Source organism: Globicephala melas, chromosome 11 (assembly GCF_963455315.2).
Source record: "Globicephala melas chromosome 11, mGloMel1.2, whole genome shotgun sequence".
Lineage (NCBI taxonomy): Eukaryota > Metazoa > Chordata > Mammalia > Artiodactyla > Delphinidae > Globicephala > Globicephala melas.
In genome coordinates, this window is record NC_083324.2 from 55,507,399 (window position 1) to 55,522,404 (window position 15,006).

General features: G+C 38.1%; 1 protein-coding gene across 7 annotated transcripts in view; it reads right to left on the bottom strand.

Annotated features, from left to right (window-relative positions):
• Positions 1–15,006, bottom strand: part of ZCWPW2 (zinc finger CW-type and PWWP domain containing 2) — a 139,991-nt gene that overhangs the window by 30,881 nt on the left and 94,104 nt on the right. The window lies entirely within an intron of this gene.

Here is a 15,006-nt window from a genome sequence, read left to right on the forward strand (position 1 = left end):
ATAAAGTAAGCCAGAGAAAAGAAAATGTTATTAAGCAAATAGTAAGAGAAAAAACATTTACAGTACTGTACTGTATATATCAGTGCTGTAAGTTATCTGTTTACAAGATGAATCATCTGCCTGTCAGTACCTACAGCAATAATGTCTTCTATGATACAAAACACTGTAGATGTCATATGTATTACTAACACTAGACATCAAAAATTAAAAGATAATGTGAAAATGAAATTCATGTTTAACAAAGAAACAGCAACATGACTGCTTTATGGTTGCCTAGTGTAATTGATATGATTGTTTCACAGTAGCCTTTCCTATACACTAATGAATGAATGGTTATCACATTTTTATGGCATAGAGTAGTACAGTCATACTCATAAGATAGGATGGGAAACACTGTTACATTTTGTTTAAAAACCCTTACCTGTGATGATAGGTTGATATGCAGTATCTCCAATTATGAGAGAGAGGAAGAGAGACATACTGTATGGTAATATAATTCTTTGAAAGCAAAGTTATAAGACAGTAAGAAAACTAACATGTTATTACTTTTATGTTAAACATCACTCACCTTATGCCTATATAAGGTTAGGCTATCCACCTCAAAACACACCTTGCACACAATGTTCTACATGATGAATACTTGGGCGTTGATGATGATGAGGACACAAAAAGTCTCATACAGTACTTGCCACACAGGTATTCGATTTTCACATGAAGATACTCTCATAATACACAACAGATAAGTTTATTAACTGTATAGCAAGATGATTATTTACTATTCATTGAGTAGAAGTGGATCATCATAAAGATCTTCATCCTCATCAACTTCATGCTGACTAGGCCGAAGAGAAGGAAGAGGAGGAGGGGTTGGACTTGCTGTCTCAGGGGTGGCAGAGGCAGACAAAGTGGAGGAGATGGAAGGGGAGACAGGAGAGGCAGGCATATTTGGTGTAGCTTTACAGAAGTACATCTTAATTTCTGTCTGACTTTTTTGCTTTTTCATTTCTCCAAAAATGTTTCTATATGGTACCAACCCTTCTTCCACCGTTTGCTTTAGTTTCAGTGCCTGTATCGTAGAAGGGTTCCTGTTGTTTTGCTTTAGCCCATATCATAGAAGAGTCCATGTCGTAAAAAGTCAAAGCCCGTCTTGAATATTCGGAAACCTTCTGCCAGCTTGTCTGATGTCAATTTGTTTTCTGGCACTGCTTCTTCTACATCCTCTTCCTCATCTAGCCCTGGTTCAGAAGCACTCATCTGTTAATTCCTCTCGTGTGGTGTCTCTTAGCTCTTGAATTTCTCCAAGATCCATATCTTGAAACTCTTTGCCCCCCACCCTTTTTGCCTTATCCACAATCTCTTTCATGATTTCCTTGATTGGCTCCATCGTAAATCCCGTGAAGTATGCCCAACATCTGGTCACAGTCTTCTCCAGCAGTGATTTATTGTTTCAGGCTTGATGGCTTTCACAACTTTTTCTATAACAACAATGGCATCTTCAATGGTATAATCCTTCCAGACTTTCACAACGTTCTATCAGGATTCTCTTCCACAGCGTTGACAATCCTTTCCATAGAGCACTGTGAGTAATGAGCCTTACAAGGTCCTTATGACCCTCTGAATTAGAGACGTTGTGTTTGGGGGGCAAGTAGGCCACTTTGACGCCTTCAGTGTTGAACTCATGGGGTTTTGGGTGGCCAGGGGCATTGTCTAATATCAGAAGAACTTTAAAAGGCAGTCCCTTCTTGGCAAAGTACTTCCTGACTTCAGGGACAAAGCACAGATGAAACCAATCCAGAAAAAGGCTTCTTGTCATCCAGGCCTTCTTCTTGTAGTACAACCAAAAGACTGGCAGCTGCTGTTTATCTTTTCCCTTCAAGTTTTATGGGTTTGCAGCTTTATGGATAAGGGCAGTCCTGATCATAAACCCAACTGCCTTTGCACAAAATCATACAGTTAGCCTATTCTTTCCTGCTTTAAATCCTGATACTCGCTTCTTTTGCTTACTAACAAATATCCTTTGTGGCATTTTTTTCCAGAATGCACTTTCGTTTGCATTAAAAATCTGTTCAGGCAGACATCCTTTCTCCTCAGTGATTTAATGGTGTCTGGGAACTTGTCTCTTGCCTCTTGGTCAGCAGAAGCTGCTTCTCCTGTTATCTTGCCTTTTAAGCCAAACCTCTTTCTAAAATTATCCAACCATCCTTTGCAGGCATTAAATTCTCCAACTTTAGATCCTTCACCTTCCATTTGCTTTAAGTTGGCAAATAATGACCTCACTTTTTCTTGAATCATATTAGAGTCTAAGGTATGTCCTTCTGATAGCAAACCTGCACCCACATTAAGGCCACATCTTCAAGATAAAAAGGTACTGCACAAAAAGTGCAAGGTTTTTCACATGCTGGTGTAACCACAGTGACGGCTTCACAAATTTCCTTTCCTTCTCTTTTTTATTTTTAAACAATGGTTGGATTCACCCATCTTGAAATGGTGGCAACTTCAGCTGCAGACCTCAATCTATGGTACATACCAAGCATGACTTATTTCTTGGGAGCACTTCCAACATCACGAGTGGCACTTTGTGGGTCCCATGGTGTTATTCAGGGTTTATGGTATTGCAGTAAATATTATGGAAAATATTGGGCTGGCCAAAAAATTCATTCAGTTAGTGAATACATTGTTCAATAAAATTCTTGGTAAAAATGAAAAACGCATCTTTTATTTTTACTTAAAACCGAATGAACTTTTTGGCCAACCAAATACATGAGAACCACGAGAAAGAACTTTCTACTGTGATATGCAACTTAGTGGAAAGACGAAGTGCTCATGTAGAGGTGACTGGTGTCACAGCGTTTTAAGCAGATGTGCACTACATTTGGGCTCACTGCTACAGCAGCAGGAGATGGCTAGGAAAGTATTACCATAGTACAGTATGTATCACAGTTATCTTTATGCAATCATGGCTTAATACTGCATCTTTATGCTTGTTTACATTTCTCTCGACTATGAATGGTTCCACATACAATCTGTGTTTGCATACATTTTGATAAATTTTAACTTTTTATAATAGATTTGTGCATATTTCATGGCAGTAAATGATAAAATAGACTAGTATCTACATATATTTTAATCATTCATGACATACCTTTTTCTTAATTTTTTCAATATTTCTAGGCTATGCAGTTCATCTGTGAATTTTTTCAAGTTGTCACAAATCTCCCCAAAACTTTCCATATATTTATTAAGTGAATTCGTTGAAATCTGCATGTAAGTGGACTCACACAGTTCCAACCCACGTTGTTCAAGGGCCAACTGTATAGAAAATTACGTCAAGATATCATTTTGATATGAGCAAAAGTATACATGTGTGTGTATTAGTAAAAATCATTGGCACAACTGTTGGATTTTTAAAAAATGTTCAATCTGGAATTCCATAATTGAATAATTATATGTAAATATTTATTCATAGATATGTTTTAGAAACCTTAATATTGTGGTAATGAAAAATGCAAAGAGCTATGGACATTAATTGTAAAGTTTTAGGGTTACATTTAACATTAAAGAAAAATGTATAGAAATTTAATTTATCAATATAGAATTTTAATTCACAATGAACATGTAAAACAAACAAAAAGGATAAATACCCATGAATATAAGAGAAAATAAATGCTTGCTATCTAAAAGCAAATTTTGTAGTTAAAAAGCTATTTGCATAAAACACAGAAATCTAGAGGAGCAGGTTATTATATTTATACCTACAACTGTTTGGCCACATGTAAACTGCCCTTTTTCCTGTGCTCAGCTGTGTGCTTGAAATAATCCCTTCTTCTGGAGTACACTTTTTCCCTACTGATGAACGTACAAGACCATCTACCAACACATCCTTCAACTAGGAGAAATTCCCACCTCTTTTGCAAATCCATAGTCACCTTAGTCTATAGAACTTTCTAACTTGTACTGATATTATGGTTACTTCTATATATGTGTAAGCACTCTGCAAGGCTAAGATGTGCCTCAAGGCAGGGACCATTTTTCATATGTACAGGTGCTCAATTTTTTTATAGTTAATTAAATATATATGTATTTTATTCAAAATATTATATGGATCTGAAATATACATTGTACCTGAACAAATTAGTATAATGTATTAATTGAAATACACAGAATATTTACACGGCATAAGTTACTATACTAGACAGTGTAAAATATAAAACACTGTATATTCTCAGACCTTCAGTTTCTTTACTGATAATCCAAGAGTAATATATTGGTATACTGTGAGATTTAAATAATATAATCTACATAAATAAAGCTCCTAAAACAATGTCTGGTGGATTTTAGATAATCAGAAATGTTCTCTTCCATTTTAGCTAATTGGTATGTGTGTTAGAGAAAGAGAGAGACCTCCTTGTAGTACTAGGAAAAATAGTTCATTGATGATATATTTCACTATTGTCTCTTTTTAAGTGATTCCATCATTATTCCATTTAAATAATTATTTGTCTTTCAAACATAGTTGGAAATAATTGATGAGTAATGATAAAATAGCAAAATGTTTCAAAAGAGAGGAAAAAATAAGATCGTGGCCCAGCGAAACCTGATAGCAGTTACAAGATAGAATAAGTTTTGTTGTATCTAAAAATTTTTTTCCTCCGTTCTTTTGAAGACCTCTGATAACAATAAAAATCACAATGAAATATTAATCTGTACAAATGGCTAAAACTGCACAAAAAGAAACACAGAAACTGAAATTGGATCCAAAGGACCCTGATCATATACTGAGAGTTAATGATAACAGAATAGAAATTTATGTTTCTCCTCAAAACGTAAGTCATTCTTATGTAAAATTTCCAGTAGGGAGATGAATTGGGAACAGAAATATCCAAACTGTTGTTCAAGGAACATTTTATGCTCAAAAGTTGCGGAATCGTCTTCCAATGCAAGAGAACCACTCTAATTTCAAATGCCAAAGGGAAATTCTAATGTAATACTTAAAAACAAAACAATCACTAGCGGTTTCTCTGATAGTAACAGTAGGTCCATGTTCAACTTCAGCAGCATTAACTACTTTCTAAGAGCTGCATTCTCCCTAGTGAGAAAGGTTTAATTTCCTCCCTTCAGAAATCTCTGCATGTAAGGACCCTCACATACAGAGTGAAAAGCAGTTAACCGGAAATGTAGATTTGGATAATTAAAAGGGCCTCTTCTGAGCTACATCCAAATCATATTTTTAAAGTATAAAAGAGAAGCTGCAGGTAGAAAATGAAAATGTTCCAAATGAGTAGTGATGGTTATGCCTCATGACCCATAACAGATGTTAAAATTTTTATTTACAACCATATTAGAGAGAGGTACAAATATTAATATAAATCAATGGCTTCTCTTCTTTAAATAATTTTTCTAAAGCTTGTCCATTCATGGCCTCAGAAAAACTGTCAGTATGTTCTTTAAACATGACAGCTGAGAGCATTTTCTTAAATACAAAAAGGACAGTCCAGTTTTCTGTCCGTCAGTAAAGAGCTTGGAAGTCACCACTCCGTCCTAACAACAAGTAAAAGGATGAACAGACTGAAAATCAATAACTCTTCTTAGATCCCTCAGGGAGTGAGTGCACAGGGCAAACCACTGCCCCCAAATTTGGAGAGACAAATTGCTTACTGGCAAATTAAAAGAACCACAATTTACTGGAGTTGAAACCTTGCCAAGAGTCAATGCCTGGGAGGGAAATAGGAACTGAAATCCACGAAGTGCTGGAGGCTCAGTGTGAACAAGCCTGAGAGAGAAAAACCCCAGAGGGATCCAGTCCTGGGGGAGGGAGATGTACTTTGGTGAATTTACCTCCAGAAGCTCCATCATGTTCTCACAGTGCCAACTGGGAAAATAATTCCCTGTGCTTCAGGCAGTGGGAGGAAAAAAGTAAGGGTTCTGAAATATGCCAGAGCTTTCAATTCTTCTAACAAGGCCTGTCCTCAAGAGAAACTATTTTACCAGAACCTAACCTACTGGGGTTTTTTCAGAGCCTAACCAGCCTGGAAGAAGGGAAATGCCCAAATCCAGCCTGTTGTAGCCTTCCATGTGGGGGAAGGGAATTCCAACTCCAGCCCCCTTTAGCTATCATGGACCACCTAAGTGGTAAAAAAAAAATGAGAAGCACTCATTAAACTCAAAGCCCAGGACTGAGACCTAATCACAGGACTCCAAAATGCCTCCCCTACCCCACACACCTTACCACTGCACTAGTAAAGGCCTCTTTAACACAGTTCTTTTTACCTGGTACATCATATTCACCTTTCCACAAAAAATTACAAGGCATACTAAAAGGGAAATCACAGTTTGAAGTGACAGAGCAAGCGCTGGAAGCAGACACAGATATGGCATAGATGTTGGAATTATCAGACTGTGAATTTAAAGCAACTACAGTTAATATACCAAGGGCTCTAACGTTAAAAGTAGACAACTTGCAAGAACAGGTGTGCAATGTAAGCAGAGATAGAGAAATTCTAAGAAATAATAAAAAAGAAATACTAGAGATCAAAACACTGTAACAGAAATGAAGAATGCCTTTGATGGGCTCATCAGTAGACTGGACACAGCTGAGAAAAGACTCTCTGACCTTGAGGATACATCAATAGAAACTTCTAAAACCTATAAAGAAAAAAGAAAAAAGAAAAAAGACTGAAAAAAAAACTGAACAGAATACCCAAGATATATGGGACAACTACAAAAGTGTAACACACGTGTAATGGGAATACCAGAAGGAAAAGAGAGAGAGAAAGGGACAGAAGAAATATTTTAATTAATAATGACTGACAATTTCCCCAAATTAATGTCAGACACCAAACCATAGCCCCAGGAAGCTCAGAGAACACCAAGCAGGACAAATGCCAATAAAAACTACACTTAGGCATGTCCTACTTAAACTGCAGAAAAATCAAAAATAAAGAAAATTCTTGAAAGAAGTCAGAGAGGGGAAATTCTTATCTTTGCTCCTTACCTATAAAGGAGGGAATATAAGAATTTCATCCAGTTCCTCTCAGAAACCGTGCAAGCGAGAGGAGAGTGGAGTGAAATATTTAAAGTGTTGAGAGAAAAAACCCACGAAATTAGAACTCTGTACCCTGTAAAGTTATTCTTCAAAAGTAAAGGAATATACAAATTGTGAGACAAAGAAAAATTGGGGGAATTTATTGCTAGAAGTCCTGCCTTACAAGAAATGTTAAAAGAGAGATAGAGGGACTTCCCTGGTGGTGCAGTGGTTAAGAATCTGCCTGCCAATGCAGGGGACATGGGTTCGAGCCCTGATCTGGGAAGATCTCACATGCTGCAGAGCAACTAAGCCCGTCCACCACAACTACTGAGCCTGCACTCTAGAGCCTGTGTGCCTAGAGCCCGTGCTCTGCAACAAGAGAAGTCACTGCAATGAGAAGCCCATGCACCGCAACGAAGAGTAGCTCCCGCTCACCGCAACTAGAGAAAGCCCACGAGCAGAAATGAAGACCCAACACAGCCAAAAATAAATAAATAAAAAAAAATAAATCTATTAAAAATTATAAAAGAGATAGAAAATGGTATAAACCAGAAATTTGGATCTACATAAAGGAAAAGCAGCAGAGAATGACTAAGTAAAAGTAAAAACTTTTATTTTTCTCATTCTTAATGTATCTAACAGAAAATACTTTGTTCAAAATGATAGCAACAATATATTCAATAATATATAGTGTGTGTGTGTGTGTGTGTGTGTGTGTGTGTATGAAATGAATGACGACAATGATACAATGGACAGAAGAGGAATCAGGAAATTTTTGTTAATATAAGGTACATTCATTACTCATGAAGTTATAATGTGTTACTTGAAAGTGGACTTGGATAACTGTAAATGAATATTGCAAACTGCAGGAAAACCACTAGAAAAATTAGAAAGAAAGAATAATTGATATGCTAAGAAAGGAGAGAAAACAGAATTATATGAAGTGCTCAATTAACACTACAAAAGGCAGAACAGACTATAAACTACTTCATTTAACAACAGCAGATACACATTCTTCTCAAGCTTGCTTGGAACATTCACCATGATAGACTACATTCTGGGCCGTAAAACATACCTTAAAAAGTTAAAGAAATAGATATCATATAGGGTTGGCCAAAAAGTTCACTCGGGTTTTTCCGTAAGATGTTTGGGAAAAACCTGAACAAACTTTTTGACCAATCCAATCCAATAATCTGCTCTCATATCACAACGGAATAAAAGTAGAAATCAAAAACAGAAGGATAACTGGAAGATCCCCAAATACTTGGAGCTTTAACAACACATTTCTAAATAACATATGGGTCAAAAAAAATCTCACAAGAAATTTTAAAATATTTTGAATGAGATGAAAAAATAAATATGGCTTATCAAAATTTGTGAGATACAGTGAAAGCAGTGTTTAGAGGGGAATTTATAGCATTAAATGCATATATTATGAAAGACCAGAGATCTAAAACCAGTATGCCAAGCTTCCACCTTAGGAAGCTAGAAAAAGAAGAGCCAGTTAAATCTAAAGTAAACATGAGAAAAGAAATAAAAATTAGAGGAGAAACAAATGAAATTGGAAACAGGAAATCAATAGAGAATATTAATAAAACCAAAAGCTGTTTCTTTGAAAAATCAATAAAATCAGTAAGCCTCTAGCCAGGCTAAGAAAATAAAAGAGAAAACAGAAATACTAGTGTCGAAAAATGAAAGAGAGGGCATCACTACAGATCCCATGGACTTTAAAAGGATAATAAATAAATGTTATGAATAACTCCATGCCCACAAATTTGATAACCTAGATGAAATGGACAAATTCCTTGAAAAACACAATCTGCCAAAAGTCACACAGGAGAAACAGACAATCTGAAGAGCCTGTATCTGTTTAAAAATTGAATCAATATAATAAACTTCCAAAACAGAAAGCATCAAGCCCAGGTGAGTTCTCTGGTGAATTCTACCAAACATTTAAGGAAGAAACTATACTCATTCTCTATAAACTCTTTCAGAAGATAGAAGCGAACAGAATACTTCCTAATTCATTCAATGAAGCCAGTATTACCTGAAATACCCAAACCAAATAAAGATATTACATGAAAACCACAGAGCAATCAATATTTCTCATGAACACAGATGCAAAAATCCTCAACAAAATATTAGCAAACCAAATCCACCAATGTATAAAAAAGAATTACACACCACAATCAAGTAAGATTTATTCCAGGTATTTGAGGCTGGTTCAACATTCAAAATCAATTAATGTAATCCATTACATCAATAGGCTAAAGAAGAAAAGTCACATGATCATATCAATAGAAGCAGATAAAGCACTTGACAAAATCCAACACCCATTCATGATAAAAACTCACAGCAAACTAGGAATAGAGGGAAATTTCCTCAATTTGAGGAGAATCTACAAAAAATCTACAGCTAACATCATCCTTAATGGTGAGAAATGCAAAGCTTTCCCACTAAGATCAGGAGCAAGTCAAAGACATTCCCTCCTCACCACTCCTTTCAATATTGTACTGGAACTCCTAACTAATGCAAGAGGACAATAAAAGAAATAAAAGATACAAATTGAGAAGAAATAAAACTATCTTTGTTTGCACATAACATGGTCATCTAAGTAGAAAATCCAAAAGAATCAAGGAAAATACTCCTGGAAGAAATAAGTGATTAGAGCAAAGTTGCAGGATACAAAGTTAATATTAACACAAGAATCAGTTGTTTTCCTATTTACCAGCAATGAACAAGTGGAATTTGAAATTGAAAACACATTACCATTTATATAGACACCCCCCAAAATGAAATACTTAGCCATAAATCTAAAATATGGACAAGATTTATACTAGGGAAGCTATAAAACTCTGATGAAAAATGAAAGAAGATCTAAATAAATGGAGAGATATTCCATGTTCATGGATAGGAAAACTCAATACTGTCAAGATCTCTGTTCTTCCAAACTTGATCTATAGATTCAATGCAATCTCAATCAAAATCTCAACAAGTTATTTTGCAGATATCAAGCTGATTCTAAAGTTTTTATGGAGCAACAAAGACCCAGAAAAGCTAACACAATATTGAAGAAGGGCAAAGTTGAAGAACTGATCCTACCTGACTTCAAGACTTACTAAAAAGCTACAATGATCAACAGTATAATATTGGGAAACTAATAAAACAGATCAATGGAACAGAATACAGAGCCCAGAAACAGACCCAACAAATATAGTCAACTGATCTTTGACAAAGGAGCAAAGACAATATAATGGAGAAAAGCTAATGTTTTCAACAAATGCTGTCGGAACAACTAAATATCCACATGGCGTGCACACACACACATACACACACAAAAGAATCTAGACACAGACCTTACACCTTTCACAAAAATTAACTCAAAATAGACCACACATCTAAATGTAAAATGCAAAACTATAAAACTCCCAGAGAGTAACATAGGAGAAAATCTAGATGATTTTGGACATGCTGATAACTTTTTTTTTAAATGGTACAGAGAGGGGTAGACTTTATTTATTAATGTAGTGATTAAAAACATTTAAGAAGAGGAGCAAAAAAGCAAAAACTCAGAAAAAAAATATACTCAAGGCACTTATAAGGAAATGTTATAGGAACTTTGAATACCATTCCCAGACCACATGCTTCTAAAACAACAAGTATTCACAGTTCCAAATAATCTCAGCCCTTGATATTCAGATAGTCCAGAAGTGCAGATACGCCCCAAATCTCAGCTTAGGAGAAGGATTTCCAAACACTCAGTTCATCATGATTTACATTCAGAGGAGGAGTTGCTGCAAAGGAAGAGCAGCCCACAGAAACCTTCTGCATCTTTAGCTGAGGCACAAAGAACAGAAGAAGACAGGAAGACACTTTCTATCCATTTCTCCTTTCCCACACCTTTGCTTTACAGTCAGGAAAAACCCTCAACAGAAGTACCCAGATTCCCAGACTGATAACTTTTTAGATATAATACCAAAGGCAAGATGCATGAAAGAAATAACTGATAAGCTGGATTTCATTAAAATTAAAAACTTCTATTCTACAAAGAACACTCTCAAGAGAATAAGACAATCCACAGAGTGAGAGAAAATATTTACAAAATACGTATCTGATAAAGGACTGCTATTCAAAATATACAAAAAATCTTAAAACTCAACAATAAGAAAATGAACAACTGGATTACAAAATGAGCAATAAACAGACAACTTACAAAAGAAGATTCAAAGATGGCAAATAAGTATATGAAAGGATATTCATCATCATATGTCATTAGAGAACTGCAATTAAAACAATAAGATACCTCTACACACCTATTAGAATGACCCACACCAAGGATGTGTAGCAACAGGAATTCTCATTTATTGCTGGTGGGAATGTAAAATGGTACAGCCACTTTGGAAGATACTTTGACAGTTTCTTACAACACTAAACATATTCTTACTATGTAATCCAGCAACTGCACTCCCTAGTATTTGCTCATTTACTCAAGTGAGCTGAAAACTTATGCCCACACAAAATCCTGCACACGGATGTTTACAGCAGCTTTATTAATAATCGCCAAAACATGGAAGCAACCAGGATATCCATGGATAAATGAACTGTGGTACATACAAACAATGGAATATAATTCAGTGCTTAAAAAAGAGCTATAAAGACATGGGGAAACATAAATGCATATTACTAAGTGAAAGAAGCCAATTTGAAAAGCTACATACCATATGATTCCAGCTATATCACATTCCAGAAAAGGCAAAACTATGGTGACAGTAAAAAGAACAGTGGAGGAGTCAAGATGGTAGAATAGGAGGACATGGAATTCATTGCTCCTCACAAGTACATCAAGAATACACCTACAAATGGAACAATTCTCACAGAGCACCTGCTGAACATGAGTGGAAAACTTCAGACACCTAAAAGGACAAGAAAAATCCCCTCAACAACTGGGTAGGATGAAAGAAAGAAGAAAAAAAGAAAAGAGGAATCAAAAAAGGGACCAGCAGCCCTGGCAGAAAGATGAAGGTGAGGGGAGGTTTCCACACTCAGAAAAACTCCCTCATGGTGGGGAAATCAGCTGGGACAGAAAAGGAACTTCGGGGGAATCAAAGGAGAATGCAGTGGATGGTTTGTGGAAGACAGGACAAAGTAAGAACTGCATGCATGATCTACACCACAGCTCTGCGCATTCCAGTCTGAGTCATGAGTGGCCAGTTGCAAAGGGGGGCTGGGTGCTGGAAAGTGGGATTTGGAGCGTGGACCCAGGGAAGGGACAGCTGTTAGCTGTGAAAAGATAGCCAGAAGGGACAGGAGTAAGGAGATCCACAACCAGGAAAGTCTGTGGAAAAAGCCTGGGACACCACAGAAGCAAGGCGTATTGTTGAGTAGTGCGCAAGGGGCAGAGCCACCATTACAACCCCTTTCCCCACCCACTGGCTTCTTCAGCTTCCGGGGACACTGGGAGGGGCTCCCATCTAAGTGGGCCTGCCTGCCCCTCAGGCCAGGGTCTCCTTCGCCCGTGTAGGTTCTGGGGGCCTGAGCGCTGCCCATCCCAAAGTCTCCTTGGGAATCAGCCCTGGGCACCCATGCCTGGGACAACAGTCTGCCGATGCTGGCGGGCGCTGAGTGCTAAAGTGAGGGGTTGGTAGAACGGATATGGGGAGAGGAGCACTGTTGGCTGTGCAGATACAGCAGAGAAGACAGGAGTGAGGGGATGCATGGCCAGGAATGCCCCTAGAAGAAGTGTGGCCTGCCTGGAAAGCGAGGCGCCATAGTTGAGAGGCACATGGGGGGCAGGGCCACCACCGTGCCCACACATCAGTACCTGCCTCCGTGGGCACTGGGAGGGATTCCCACCAGAACGAGTGCACCACAGTCTGTTGCAACTGCCTGCTGGTTCATGCCACTGAAAACAACTCACGCACAACCCAATTGTAGCCGCCATACCCCTCCCCAGCCTGAGTGAGTAAGTGTGCCCCAAGCAGCTGCTGCTTTTGCTCCCTCTTGCCTGGGCAAGGAACAGATGCCTGAGGGTGGCCCACATGCAGAGGTGGGGCCAAAACCAAAGCTGAGCCCCAGGAGTAGTGTGACTAAGGAAGAGGAATGAAAATCTCTCTGTGCAGCTACACAAGCTGTGGATTAAATCCCTGAGAATGGCTTGGTAAATCCTGTGTCTCTGGAATACCTGAATAGACGAGTGTTCCCACAATTGAGACCAATCTAGCCTTTGCAGCAGTGGACTTTGGGGGCAAGTACACGTGGGAGTTGAGCCAGGTCAGAGTCTGAGCTGGCCCCACAGTGCCCAAAGCAGGTCCAGACCTACCTAGAAGTACTGGAAGGCCTCCTGGGGAGGTGGGGGATGGCTCTGGCTCACGGTGGGAGCAAGGACACTGACAGAGGAGGCCCCAGGAAAATATTATTATTACTGTTATTCTTTTCTTCTTTGTTTCGTTTTGTTCAGTTGTTGGTATTGTTGCTTTTATTTTTCTTTTTTTAATATATATATTTTTTACTTTTCTACTTTTACTTCACTTTTTTGCTGTTTTGTGGGTTTTCTTTATTTTTGATTGTTTTTATGCTTTCTGTTTTTGTTTCATTTTCATTTTTTGTTAGTTTAGTCCTTATTGACTGTTCTCATTTTTGAATTCTTTTGTTTTGTTTTATTTATTTATTTATTCTGTGTCTGTGTGTTGCCGCTGTTTGTTTGCTGCTGTTTTTGGTATTTGTCTTGGGTTTTGTTTGTCTGTTTGCTTTCTTTTTCTTTTATTTTCTCTCAGGCTGCAATGTGCAGCTTGCGGGCTCTTGGTTTCCTGGCCAGGGGTTGGGCCTGGGCCTTTTGGTGGGGGGGTGTGACAAGTCCAGGACGCTGGACCACCAGAGAATTCCCGGGCCCAGGGAAGATTAATCGGCATGTGCACTACTGGAGGTATCCATATCAACACCAAGAGCTGGCCCCACACAACTGCCTGCAGGATCCAGTGCTGGACACCTCACAACAAACAACCAGCAAAACAGGAACACAGCCCCACCCATCAGCAGACAGGCTGCCTAAAGTTGTAGTAAGCTCACAAACACCCCAAACATACCCTGCCCATCAGAGGGAAAAGATTCAGCTTCACCCACCAGAGTGCAGGCACCAGTCCCTTCCACCAGGAAGCCTACGCGAGCCCCCAGACCAACCTCACTCATCAGGGGGTAGACAGCAGATGCAAAAGGAACCACAACCTTGCAGCCTGCAGAAAGGGGACCATAAACACAGTAGGTTAGACAAAATGAGATGACAGAGAAATATGTTGCAGATGAAGGAGCAAAGTGAAATCCCACAAGATCAAATAAATGAAGAGGAAATAGGCAATCTACCTGAAAAAGAATTCAGGGTAATGAAAGTAAAGATGATCCAAGATCTTGGAAACAGAATGGAGGCATGGAACCAGAAAATATAAGAAATGTTTAACAAGGACTCAGAAGAACTAAAGAACAAACAATCAGTGATATACAATACAATAACTGAAATGAAAAATACAATAGAAGGAATCAAGAGCAGAATAACTGAGGCAGAAGAATGGCTAAGTGAGCTGGAAGATAGAATGGTGGAAATAACTGCCGAGGAGCAGAATAAAGAAAAAAGAATGAAAAGCAACGAGGACAGTCTCAGAGACCTCTGGGATAACATTAAACACACCAACATTCAAATTATAGGGGTCCAGAAGAAGAGAAAGGGAAAGGGCCTGGGAAAATATTTCAAGAGATTATAGTTGAAAACTTCCCTAACATGGGAAAGGAAACAGTCAATCAAACCCAGGAGGTGCAGACAGCCCTATACAGGATAAACCCAAGTAGAAACATGCCGAGACATATATTAATCAAACTAACAAAAATTAAATACACAGAAAAAATTACTAAAAGCAGCAAGGGAAAATCAACAAATAACCAACAAGGGGATCCCCATAAGGTTATCAGCTTGATTTTTCAGCAGAAACTCTGCA